Here is a 13,739-nt window from a genome sequence, read left to right as displayed (position 1 = left end):
TGTCCTATGTGAACACATAATTCAAATATGAAAAGTTGCCCTTTTGATCCGCTGTGGTCACCTTTCGCCTTCGGTTGTTGTCGATAGAAGGAACCCTGCGACCTAAATTGTTGAATGTCACAGTTAGTAAATTTTAAAAAAATCAACATAGAATTTTGCGTGACGAGACGCCAATTTGAATAAAATATTTATACCGAAAATGTCCGATTACTTTTTGAAAGGTTGCTGGCGCATTCTACGAGCCGAACAGCATTCTAATAAATTTATACTTGTAATATGTGTATTTATTCCGAACCATGTTCAATTTGCATCCCACTTTTTTCTCCCAACATTTTCTCAACCCCTTCAACACCGGATGACAACTTAGTGGCATAAAAAGTTGCATCAAGCGAAAGTTGTTAGGCCAAAGGTTACTTGTATGATCAATCTAGAGCGAAGTTAGGGTACAAGTTGGAAACCTTCAGAAGTGTTCAACAACTTAACGATCCCTACACCGTCAACAATTGAAATAATGCGAGAAACCAAAATTGTGTGTTCATTTGTGTGATAGTCCGGTAGGTGGATTGACTCATGGTATACACTTAAGGAAAACCCCCTACACCCTGACCTCTACCTGGGAGTCTCTGACCTTGATCCCACCCAGGACTCTACTTTACATGAGAAATCATACTCAACTCGAGGTCTGACCTATCCTTTCAGCGACTCGAGGTCCGCTGTACCAATCGAAATACGTAACGGTCTTAGGATTTCCTATTTCCTAGCAGAACTACTTGGAAATATGACACGTAAAATTTTTGAAGAAAGTACTCGGCAAAGAATTCGTCTTACAACGTTCCACACGACTACTGGCGCCGAAAGTCATCCAACCCCTGAGGTTTCATGATTCCAAAATACCCCTTTCTCTACAAAAACATCCTTGGAGAAACTCATGTCTTTATCACACAGTTTCACTCGTACAACACGTTACGACTCGAATGCTCCCGGCTTAAAAGTAATCCTTATACACGAGACATCCCTAACGCAAGGAGATACAGTAAAAAAAATACAAGTTTCATCACTCGTGGTCTTCTCTTAAAGTGACTTTTTCGTCCGTGAAAAGTGACCTGCTCGAGTATCGCTTATCCCGACTTGGTAAACCGTAACAGGCACTGTCTGAAGCGTCTTTCTACGATACGACTCTAAATATTTTGCTGCTACCTGAAAAATTTAAATAGCTTTTGGGAAACGATGAAGTGGACTTTATGACGAATTTGTGTCCAGAAATTGGTGAGGCTGCAATGGTCTGAACCATCTGTTCAAGTTTTTCCGATATGAATTTAAAATTGTGGGTGAACTCTTCAACCCACACGGTATTCTAGTAAGTTCACATTTGCCGAATATGTTTTTCCTTGGTAGCTGTAGATAGTAGACGGTACATGGTTCAACTTTCCAATCAGTTTCAACAGAGTGTGACGACTTATATCAATGTCCATGACCGGTGAGTAAGGTTTTACCAAGTAGATAAATCTTCGCAATGAGTAGAAATATAGGTTTCTGGGTAGTCGCCGTACAATCCGTGGAGACAGTTGAGTGATTAAGATAGTTAATGTTAATGCCCCAAGCGTTGAAGTTTGTACGTTCAACCGAACAAATAGCATATAGTGGAGGGGCTAAGCTAAAAAAGTCTCCGTCTAATTGTTTTTTTTTGCAGAAAACTTTCGGTTAGTGGATTTTAAAGAAAAACGCTTAAATGCGAATCTGCAAATAGATCTTGTATCAGCTCACAAAAATTAATTACAGTACTATGTAACCAAACCACTGCTGATAACATAACCAATTAACTACTACAAGGATAACATCCAATAATGATAATTTTCATCAACCAAAATTGTTTAATCATCTAAAATCATTCCTCTTTCTGGAATCTAAACTTTTAAGCAGTCTTAAACTTCGATTCACCCCCAAAATGCCTCAAAATGCGACAAATTCAATTTCAGGGTGCTGATACGCAGCTGCCGCAGCTGATGAATGGAAATGAGCCCCCGATTCGAAGCCTACCTGGGATCGAGAAGCAAGGAAAGGAACCCGGGCCGAGGAAACAATTCCATCCATACGTACGTATGTAGTTTAGTAGAAACGACGCGGATTGATTTTTATTTTCGATTGAGTTTTATATTTTGTTTTCGTTTTATTTTTATTGGATCCGGATGGGTCCGATGAGGGTGGTTTGACGAAAAAAAAAACAAAACTAAAAGAACCCACCACGAATCGAAATGAATCGAATCTTGGGTCGTGGAGAACTCGAACCCGGGATCATCACTGTAGCAGATGAGAAAGATGTTTCCAGGGAGAGCAGTTTAAAAAATCGGCTCGTACCGATTTTTTTTTTTTTGTTTTTCGAAGGAGGAAATAATTTTTTTATTGCTCACACACAAAAACAATAAAACAAATCGTTTTTGGCTTTCGGTGAAAACGGGCGTCAAATGGGATCAAATGGGTAAATGGCTGGAGAATCAGTAAGGTGAAGGTTCTCTGAAAATTTCAATCTTTCTCAGTAAATGTCTGCCTTATTTGGACCAACGCAAGGTGACCTTACCCTGAGACCGGGGTGTGAGGAGAATCCTCTAAAAAACATCCAAAATCGGTAAAATTTGAGCCTTTGTTTACGTTTGCTCTGTCGGAAGGTGAAAAACGAAAACAGAATTATACCGCACCAATTCAAACATAAAACTTTGTTTGATTTTGGCGGTTTTTAGTTTGTCTTTCGAGGGTTTTTATTTTTCCGTTCTAGCTACGACTGTGCCGAATGGTGATGTTTGGGTAAAATCGTCGTTCAAACAATACGCGCCGGCGGATGTGTGAAAATGCTCCGGAGGAATCAAATCTGGACCAATGATTGGTATGATTCATAAAAAGTAGGTAGAAAAAAGCCGAGTAAAACTGCGGAAGCTGCTGGGCCTCCCAATTTTTTTTCCACTGATCCGAGAATTGATTTTTATCGCAAATATACACAACTTTGTAGACATAGCGTCTGGTTTTTCGGATTATTTTCCCCAATTCAAAAAAGGCCGAGAGACCAAAACCGAAGAAAAAAAAAAAGAACCAATCGGATCTGGTTTTCCCATTTGGTTTGTTTGATGTGGTGTGGCCTCCGGTCGATGGTAAATGTATGTAAAAATAATACCCATAGTTTTGGAGGGGCGAAAGTTTAGCTCTTTTGTTTTTCCTTTCCATTTTTTCCCGGGTAGCCCATCGGAATGCCAAATGGATATTATCGTTGAGTCGGTTTTCGGTCCGATTTGTTGCAAGTGAGAAGGGCGCGGGTGAATTCCGACGCCGGGACCTAGTCAGCTCAGCCAGTTTGTCTGGACATTCTCATAATTTTTCCTCCGTCTCGATGCTGCTATTTTCTACGCTTAGGTGGTGGGTGGCAATTTGGGACTGTGAAACAATTGATAGTTTAGGTTTTGATCCCATCGGGGCCCCCGCGTCATTCAAAAGGCCTCTTCAATGGCGGCACGGCCCCAGAGACTATATTACTATATACAATGTGTAGTTTACGAATGTTAATAGTCTCCGGTGTTCGACAGCCGTTTAATGGCTTTTATCGCCGTTACGCCTTCATGCCTTACTTTAATGGCGCGCTTTCGACGGAATGGGCATTTTCCGAATGTGAAGACACTCCCGAGCCAAATTCTTCACTCTTTTGTAGGAACATTTATGGTTAATTAAGGCAACAAAACTTTATCACTAAGAAGAATTTATAAAATACTTATAAGTAAGTGTACTAACGAAATTTTTGAAGCTCAAAACTACAATCCAATTATAAATCTGTCAAGGTGAGCAACAAGTTTTGAAAAAGATTATTTTATGCGTCAGCTTATAAAAAATCACTGGGCCTTTTCAAGGCCAACACTTCTCACCGCTGGAGAAAGCTAGGAAAATGAGTTGGACCTGAAGGACTAAGAACTCAATCGAACACTGATTGCCCTTTGATAGGTTAAAAGTCCAGAGAGCTGTTTCACGAGCAAAGGGGTTTCCATATTCGTTGTGTTAGGTATAAATATGTGATGAAAAAATTGCTGAGCTGTGTGGTTACGATGTGTAATTTTGTTGTGTTTAGTGCGTAAGATGACCTATCCGCCAAGTGAACAACAAACAAATAAGAGCATTTCCCTTTTTAGTGCTGAGCTTTGTTGTTACGATGTGAAATGCTATCACAAAACATCATAACAAAAATCAAACAATTCTTAGTGATTTTGTGAAATATGTTACAAAAGTAACTTATGTCATAACGTAATAATTTGTTGAGTAGATAAAAAAAAAATGTCAATAACATTCGAGATAATTTAAATCAATGTTGAACAAGACACCACTTTAACAGTTTTGAAAAGATTGTCAAATTTTCTGTGAGGAAGAAAGTGATGGGTGAGCATGAACTGAACATTAATAACGTTAATAAAATTCGTTTACAAAACCTATCGAGTTTAAATTGTTGTTCGAGGTTAAAATGTCATTTTCAATCCCAAAACACCACCCCTATTTAACAATTTCTAACTCAGGAAAAGGAATGCTACCGTAACAACAACAGCAAAATAATAACACAAACAAATCATTTACTTTCTTATCAGCGCGAACATCTCCGAAGATTAAGCCAAACATTTGTTTTACAAAACTGGTTCGGGCAGGCAGGAGGAGCAGAAAAAGCGCGAAGAGGTCCTATCAAATTCATCCCCCCTTTCCGCCGCGACAACGAATCGAGCGACTGTCGTTATTGTTTGAGTGTAAACGACGACGACGATGCCGGGTGTCATTTTTAAAAATTGTATCCCTTATCTATTGTTTTAAAATCTAAGAGAGGGCATACCACGGTGATGATGATCCTTTCCTTCTCTGGGAGCCTAGCAAAACCACTTCACAATCAACTAACCTGGCAGCTGGATGAAAGAGGTGGGAGGCAGGAGGCACAGCCAATATTTACTTTTTGCTTGACTTGCCACATTTCTCGTGTCGTTCTTTTTTTTGTAATTTTAGCGGGTTGGGTTTGGAAGGTAAAATCGTACAGATTTGGGAGTTATTTTTACTGTTGTTTTTCGACACTCTCCAGAGGGCCATAACCTCCCTCTGAAACGAAACGTTACCTAAGGTAGAGAGAAAAGTGGAAAACGCGGGGAGATGTCTACCCCCTATCTGGTTGGAAGATTTCGAATCCGAAATATACCAAATCAGAACACACCATCAGAACTACCAGAACCAGATAGCCAGCCCTAGGTACAATACAAAGTGTAGCGTGGGGGCGATGGCCATTATTTTTGCAACAGTTTCACTGATTTGGGTTCCTTTCGGTTTTGTTTTCCCAAAACAGACCGAAGAGATGAAGAGAATGTGCCACCCTTTTTAGAAAAAACTCTCGCCGCAGACAGGTGGCTTTCTATTCATGTATATTGTTGTTTATCATCTATTTTTTAATAAATCTTTCTAGAATTCACAACAAAAATAATGAATAAAAAATTTTCTTGAAAATAATGGACCCTCATTTTACGGTTTTAATGAAACACTTGCACACCGCAAACTCCTTAATTCCACAAATCGCTCGATGGTGTGAGATTAGAATCCACTTCATTATACATTCGCGTTCTTCGGGTTTCGCTCGCATGAAAGAACTTTCATTTGCACGATTATGGCGCCGCCGTCGCCGCCGGGCTTTGTTATCAATAAATATTTCATCCGGCGACGCGGCCCAACAGGTCAAAGAGTTCAATGTGACGACGACTAGACGTTCTTCGTCGAAGCATTTCGCCAACTAATGAACGATTCTGCTTTTGGTTTGCCAATCTGGGTGAAAAAATTAATGATAATTGTCGAAGAAATTTCATTTCAAACCTAGCACATTTACTCTAATTTTGAACAATAAAATAGTGATAATGACTGTAAATAATGTGTAAATTCCCAACCACGAGTTTGTTTGTTAAACGAATGCTCCACGAGTCAGACTCGTGGTGACTCAGTTCGCAGTTCATTGCACAAATGCTTTTTCACGAGCCCAATTCTGACTTGTGTTTATAACATAAAATCATGAATGTTTCGCCCAAGTCAGGTTCGTGACTTTTGTATGTATGTATGTATGTATGGTTCCCCCATCGGTAGCAAGGTCCAGCCTATGTCTGTGTGGCTTGGCCTTCGAATTGCTTCTCAGGCTTCCACGGCCGATGGTTCGTCGAAGGAAGGCATCCAACCTTCAGAGACCTACAATGGTTGGCAATCCACTCCGCTTACAATAGTCTCTTAACCTTCCCATGCCGTTCGCAAAATATCCGTTTCGGGGAAATTTGAGTTGTAGTTTGATTTCGTTCTCCTGGCTGTAAATGTTAACCGATTTTGATGATATTATATTCATTGTGTAGGTAATTTGTTCTTATTACTCAAAATTTCAAAATAAAGTCGATATGTATTAACAAGTTATCAGAAACTGGTTCAGAAAGTAAAAAGTCCGAAAAATCAATTTTATTTTTAAAATGCTCATAACTTTTAACAGCTTTTCTGTATTTAAGTGTTTCATTGATGTTTGAAATCATCAAAAATCCATCTATCCGACAGTGTATAGATATGTTATGGTCCAATGAAAGTTTTGACCGCTATCTCAGATCTTCCGGTAGAAAAAAAAATCTAACTTCAAAAAAACGTTATCCAATTTTTGCTTTGCTTAGCTGTATTTCATTTTCCAATAAACCGATTTTCAAAACTCAAATTTCAATTTTTTGACGTTAATTTGATCATTATTTTCATAGAACATACTTGGTCTGTCAAAATTCCTAGTTCTTCAGTATATTGGAATGATGATAAAGAGATTTTAAATGTGCGCTTCGGGTCATATTGACCCGAACGGCATGGGAAGGTTAAGATTAACCCCAGATGCATTCCCTCTGAAATATATGATTATTTATACAATGAAACACATCTTACCTGTCGGCAACTTATGGGATTCGAACCCAAAAGTTTTTCTTGCCGATACCGGGAATCGAACCCAGTACGCCTGGGTTACCAGATTCGCGCCAGCCTATCCACTAGACTACATCAGCGCCACCCGAGTCAGGTTCATGACTTTTGTTAAGATAAAAATGTTCTACCTCGAATCAGATTCGTGGTTATATGTGACTTTTGTTTGTGAAACAATACTCTTCTACAAGTCACCTTCGTAAACTTTGATTGTGACAAAAATGGGCTTGTGATATAGCTCAGTTGGCAAGTCTGTTGTCTCCTGAGCCGATGTCCGCGAGTTCGAGCCCAAGAGTAAATATCGAACACAGTTGTACCGGTTAGTTTTTCAATAACGATCCGCCAACTGCAACGTTGATAAAAGTCGCGAATGCCATAAAGATGGTAAAACGACTATAATCGAAACAAAAAAAAAAAAAAAGATTGTGACAAAAATGCTCTTTCACGAGTCAGGCCCGTGCCCTCTAATTATGACACAAACGGTCTACTATGAGTCACGCTCGTGGCTCAAAGTATCTATCACAAGTCAGACTCGTGATGATTCGTGAGTATCAGAGTCAGTCTCGTGATTAATGTTAATGAAAAAAAATGTTCTTGCTAGACTCCAAGTTCATAATCGAAGGTCACGAGACTGACTCGTGAAGAAACATTTATGTCATATATTACAACTGAATTATCGCGAGTCTGACTCGTGGTAGAACAATTGTTTTATAAACCAAAAGTTACGAGTTTAACTCATGAAATACCATTTAGTTCATAATCAAATGTCACGAGTCCAACTTGCTTGACACTGACATTGGTAACCAAATCCACGAGTCAGACTCGTAACGAAGCTTTGTGTTACAAACCATAGTCACGAGTCTCACTCGTGATAGAACACTTGTGTCATGACGCAAAAAAATAGTCTGACTCTTGAAAAGGCTTTTTTGTTGAAATTAAGTGACACGAGCCTGACTCGTGAAAGAGCATTTGTGTCATGGACGGTTTAAATTTCAGATTTAGAACCAGATTTTAGGTTCAGTTTTCGTTTCCCAGAGCTAATTTTCTATTTGGTTTTGAAATTCCATTGGAGTTCCATTGTGTCTGGCCTACATTTTACTTGCTTGAGCGTCGATTTTCTAAGTCATTACTCTAGCTGGTTTAAATCGGTATAAAAACAGCTCTATCCGAATTAACTGTTTTCCCCTAATTTTCCAGCCGAAATTGAATTCTCAACCATGACACCGAAGAAACGAAAGTTAATTACTTTATTCGGGAAACGTGTGGCATGCAAGCAGAGACCAGGCGAAGAGGAAAAAAATCCTCAAATAGTTCCGATAATTACAAATCAACCAGCAGCGAGTGATCTTCGGTAGCGCGCACATTTTCTCGGTACGCCGAAGATCATCGATTTACTAAAGTCAATTTATTTCAGATTAGAGAAGCGACGCTGAGTGAGCGAGCAGCCTTTTCAGATGCAGCGCCTCAGATAACAGTAATATAACTTGCCTCCCGACAACGTTCAAACCGACAAAAAAAAGTTTAAAAAAACGCGCAGAATAAACAGACAATCATCCAGCAGCAGCCGAAAGAGATCCATTGATGACTTCCGAAATGAGAGAAGCCCCAAAAAAAGGAACATTCATCCAAAAGCCCAAAACACGCTAAACCACTTTTACACACATTCCAATCACCGGTCCCGAGAGTGATTCGTTTGCTGGTTGTTGATGTTGTTGTTGGGTCGTGTATGTTTTTTTTCTTCTCATTTCTGTATGTTTTTCGCTACTTTCAAACCACGTCCGTGAGGGGGCTGGAGGGTCTTAAGCCGAAGCTGAGCAGGCAGCAGCGATCCGAAAAAAAAACTCGACGAATTCATCCCAAAATTGGAAGTGCGTCTCACATACACACACACGCTCGGCATCATCATCCCCCCATTCCACAAGTTGAAGAACGCTTCAACGAAAAACTACGCGAAAAAGGGCGAAAAAAAGAAAGCAGTTATCTGCTGGGTATTTTTCTTTCTTATTCGCGCTGGCCGCGACTGGAACACACCGCCGCAGCCACCACACCAGATTTGCTTCTAGGTCTTCTTTGGCAAGCTTTAAGGTCATTTCGGTGTGGGTCGTTTTTTCTTCGCTGGTTTGGTTCGATTCCTCCGGCTTTTATTTTTTCGGTGGAAGTTAAGAAAGTTTTGTAATCTTGTATGTATGGCTCCCCCGACAGGCAGGCACACGTTTGACCTTTTGTTGAATATCTACAAGAACCAGCTAGTAAACTTTGGGCATATTTTAGCTGTAATCTTGGTTTTAATCTAAATTGTAATCTGTTACTCCCGAACCAATTTCGAAATAGTCAATATGCTATTGGCATGCTGTTGAATGCGAATCCTCCAACGTTATTGCAAACAATCTGCAAGTTGTTCTCATAATCAAAAGTCACTAGTGAAAGAGTATTTCTGTCATAATCAAATGTCATAAGTCACGAGCCCGCATCGTGATAGAACATTTGTGCTAAAGGCAAAAGTAACGAGTCTGGCTCGTAGAAGAACACCTGTGTTATAGTCTAATTTCACGAGTCTGACTCATGAAAAACATTTGTGTCATAATCGAGAGTTACGAATCACCACAAATATGACTCTTTGTCTTTACTCTTGATGTTTAATAAAACAAGACTCGCAAGTGTGATTCGTAAACGAGCATTTTTGTCATAATCAAGAGTCACGAGTATGACTCGTGGTAGAACATTTGTCTCACCAACAGCTAGGGGAAAGTCGGGTAAGACGGACACAGCGGGTTAAAACGGACACTTTCAATATGTCGAAAATTACAATTTTTGGCACAAATCTAATGATGGGAATATGTTCGTCTAAGTGTGTCAACACTTTCGAGACCTTTTTTTGTGTATATTGCAAGGTCCATAATAGTAAACAAAACAAACAAAAACTTTGAGGATCCATTATCTGATGTATTTCTCTCTCCTCATAAAATATATCATAGCTCGCAAAATTCTCGAAAATTTCAACCGTTTTTAAACGTAAAGTGTTTAAAGCATGGATCACTACAAATCTGGACGCATTAAAATGGGTCTATCTCGGAGCTATATAAACGAAATAAAAATGTTTTGTACTTGAAATGTAGAGTTTTTATTGCACTTTAAAGGAAAAATAATAAAAAAATTATTCCGATGTTGTTTTGATGAATTTTCGAACTTTTGGTTGAGTATCACTCATTATAGTTTGAACACCCTATTCGCTGACCTCAGCGGCCATTTTGTTCCACCATCTCTTCATCTCTGTTGCTTCCCGAGTCGTCCTACCATTCTTCTTCATCTTCTGCTTGACAATTGCCCAAAATTTTTCGATAGAGCGGAACTGAGGGCAGTTGGGTGGGTTGATGTCCTTTTCGACAAAATCCACCCGTTGGCCCAATACCACTGTAGAACCTCCTAGCTGTAGTGGCAGCTTGCCAAATCTGGCGAAAACTTAACTAGTCCTTTGTGAGATCTAATGTACGAAAAAAAAAAGTTTTTCAGGCATTCCTCCTTGTAAATTTCGGAGTCCATGGTCTTGTTTTTCACAAAAACCGGAATTTTTCGTCCGCAGCTGCAAATACCTTGCCAGATCAAACACTTTCTTGCAAACTTATCAGCAAAAACGAATTTGAAGTTGCCGGGGACATCACCATGACCAGTGCAGTGCACCACTGCAGTGGCTTTACATAATTTTGGGCCAGAAAGCTGCCCAAAATCCATCTTCACGTACGTTTCGTCATCCATGAGGATGCATCCGTCGAACTTCGTTGGAATCTTCTTGTATAACTTGCGGGCACGTCCTTTGGCTACTAAATTCTGCTTCAATGTCCGGTTTGGTTGCTTATTGGCCCGATAGGATCGTATTCCTTCGCGTAGACGAATTCTGCTGACGGTGCACCGGTCGGCGTTGAATTTCTTGGCAATGTCATAGTCCGACTACCCTGTGTTTTCCTTGATCGTTCTCAACACATTCTAATGCAGTTTCCGATCCTTAATTCCACTATGACGCTTGGTATGAACCTGCCGATCTATAGTACGCATCTCACGGAAACGTTTGAGAACGCTACACACGGTTGATTTGACCATTTTTAACGATTTCGCGATTTTTGAACCCGACCACGTCGGGTTTTTGACGTGGGTGTTCAAAATTTATTTTCATCTCGCGGCTTCCATCACATGTAACTTTTTTGAAACAAAACGAATCGTAATGAAATTTTCAGCACTGGTAGAAGAAACATTCCTCTACAAAGTGCTGCCATAACATTCCAGATCCGACAACTAGGAGCACTATGGTAAAATAAATAGTGCGTCCAGATTTGTAGTGATCCATGCTTTTTTAGACTTCTTTTAAACCATCTGGAGGAAAACCAGCGAATTTCGTTCAAAGGGCTTGAACAACAAACGTTTTGAAAAAAAGTTGCGATCTTGGCAAGAGCAATTGTCGGTCGAAAAGCACTCACCATCTCAAACAAGACATAATAACTGTAAAAACAGAATCTCCCGTGAAGAAAGCGCCTATAAAATACGGAATTCCGAAACCACACTGTTTTGCTTATGGACTCGGACCAGCTGGTTCGATTTTGGTTGAAAAACGTTTTCAAATACTTATTTCACAAAAATATTTACTTTTACAGCAATTTTTGCGACAAAATGTACTTTTTCTGATCAGTATCCGTTTTACCTGACCATTTTTGAAAAGTGTAATTTGAAAGCATGTTTAAAATAGCTATAAAAACAGTCTTGATGAAGGAAATTTTCTAATTCCAATGGTTAATGCGATAGCAAACAACCTGAACTGCCGATCTGCACGAGAATTGTGATGAAAAAGCAATATCTGATTTTCTATTGCGATTCTACCTTAGGGTGGTCTGACTTTTTAACAACATTTGTCTTAGAAGCACTATTTATTTATCACTCTGGTTCGTGAAAGAGTATTTCTATCGTAGCCGAAATTGACGATTCATTACGAGGCTGACTCGTGGTAGAGAATATTGGTCATTAACAAAAAAATAACTTTTTTTGCTGTAAAAATCTCCAGCAACCTGGAGAAAGTCAGTAAACAAAAAATCCACTTTTTAACGAGTCAGACTCGTGGTAATTCGAGACTTGCCGCAGCCCGTGGCATAGAGGATAGCCTTCAAGTCTCCTAAGCCAACAGGCATATGATCAAATCCCGGTAACGGCATACATAGTACACTTTCTGTGGGTTGCTGGTTCTAGCATTTGTAAAATGCTAGCCATCGTATCCACGAAAGATGTACGCTGCTAGAGTTAAGGGAAACGAATCTCTTCAAGGAAACACCAAGTTTCATTGAGATCCTGTATGTGTTTGGTGACTTCTGTTTTGACGCAAATGCTCTCACGGCTTTTGTGTATGATACAGAGGCTGTATTACAAGTCACCTTCGTATAATTCGTAACTTTTGTTTCGAGCACAAAGTCATCAGTCAGACTTTTAACTTTTGTTGAAATATGAAACTGGTAAATGACTCTGTGATTCAAATCTGATTTAAAGTTTTTAATCTGTATCTTAAGTTGGATTCTTAATCTTAAACATGAACCATATAAAGTTCTTCAACATCCCACAGGTGACGAAATCTAAACCAGATTAGGGTTGAGGAACCTCTCTGACTTGAACCAACAAGTTGTAAGCCGAAATTTCGAACTAGTTCAGATGATAAGACCATTCTGAATTTTCTCCGAACCCATTTTTTCAGAAGCTGGGTTTTCATTACAACTTTTCCAACGAATTTCTGACGAGTGAGTGGCCACCATCTTTCGGAAGCGGTTTCATTTTACCAGAAAATTTTACAATCTGAAAATCATCCAATTGTCGTCGTTGGCACACAACAGTCGAACATTTCCGAACAACTAGTGCCAATAGCTCTACGAATTTCTGAGTTGGATGGGTTTGAATTTGTGCAAATACCTACCAGAGAGGTGGTTCGCAGAATTTTTCCCCAGAAATCGATTCTTTTATTCGGTATCAACGATTTGAGAAGAACTCTGGTGTAGCAAAAAAAAAATCGTGATATCGAATCGCAGCACCCAAGAGGAGAAAGCAAATCCATTTTCGCCCATATTTGTTCTAACGTGACTAGGGAAAAAGTTCTATATTTGATTTTTTTCTATCGCATATATTTCTATCCACATTTTGCTTTGCCATCGTCGTACGTATGTGGAATGCGATGAATAATTCAACAGTGACTAGCTGCCGGCAAAGATGAATTTAAATTTTTTTAAACCATTCTCTAATAATGGATTACGATTGGGAGATTTCGTTCATCGATACCCAAATGGGATGTCGTCATTGTTCGGGACGAAAATTGAGTTCTTGTCTTGTTTGTCTCTGTTCTGTCTGTTTAACTTCAAAATTAGTGCCAAAGTTAAAATTTTGCTGACTAAATTTTCGACGGGAGTAGGTACAAAACATTACCCCGAGCAAGATGTCGAAAGTGGCAATCTTCAAACACGGAGTTTGTTAGGAAAACCAACCGACTCATCGTTCCGCCGTCGACGGCTTGGTTAGGCCCCTTGAGGTTTGACTTTTCAACGATTTCGAAGAAGTGCTCCAGAAGTGCCGTCTCATAGGTTGGCAAAAGAAAGGAAACGTGTAGGCAGCAGCAATCGAAATCTTCACGTAAAGCTCTCGAAAATGTGCCTCGACGAGATTTGTTCACTTTTTTGAGAGGGAACACAGCAAAAATAATTCAACACCGTCATGAATCAACATCTATAGACAACAAATACAAAAAA

The 13,739-nt window shown here is 39.5% G+C and overlaps 1 protein-coding gene across 10 annotated transcripts in view; it reads right to left on the bottom strand.

Moving 5' to 3' along the window:
• The window catches only part of LOC129753037 (ephrin type-B receptor 5), a 153,856-nt gene that overhangs the window by 115,797 nt on the left and 24,320 nt on the right, over positions 1–13,739 (bottom strand). The window lies entirely within an intron of this gene.

Source organism: Uranotaenia lowii, chromosome 1 (genome assembly GCF_029784155.1).
Source record: "Uranotaenia lowii strain MFRU-FL chromosome 1, ASM2978415v1, whole genome shotgun sequence".
NCBI classification, from domain to species: Eukaryota; Metazoa; Arthropoda; class Insecta; order Diptera; family Culicidae; genus Uranotaenia; species Uranotaenia lowii.
Note: the sequence above shows the minus strand (reverse complement) of the source record. Positions and strands in the feature narration are given on the sequence as shown.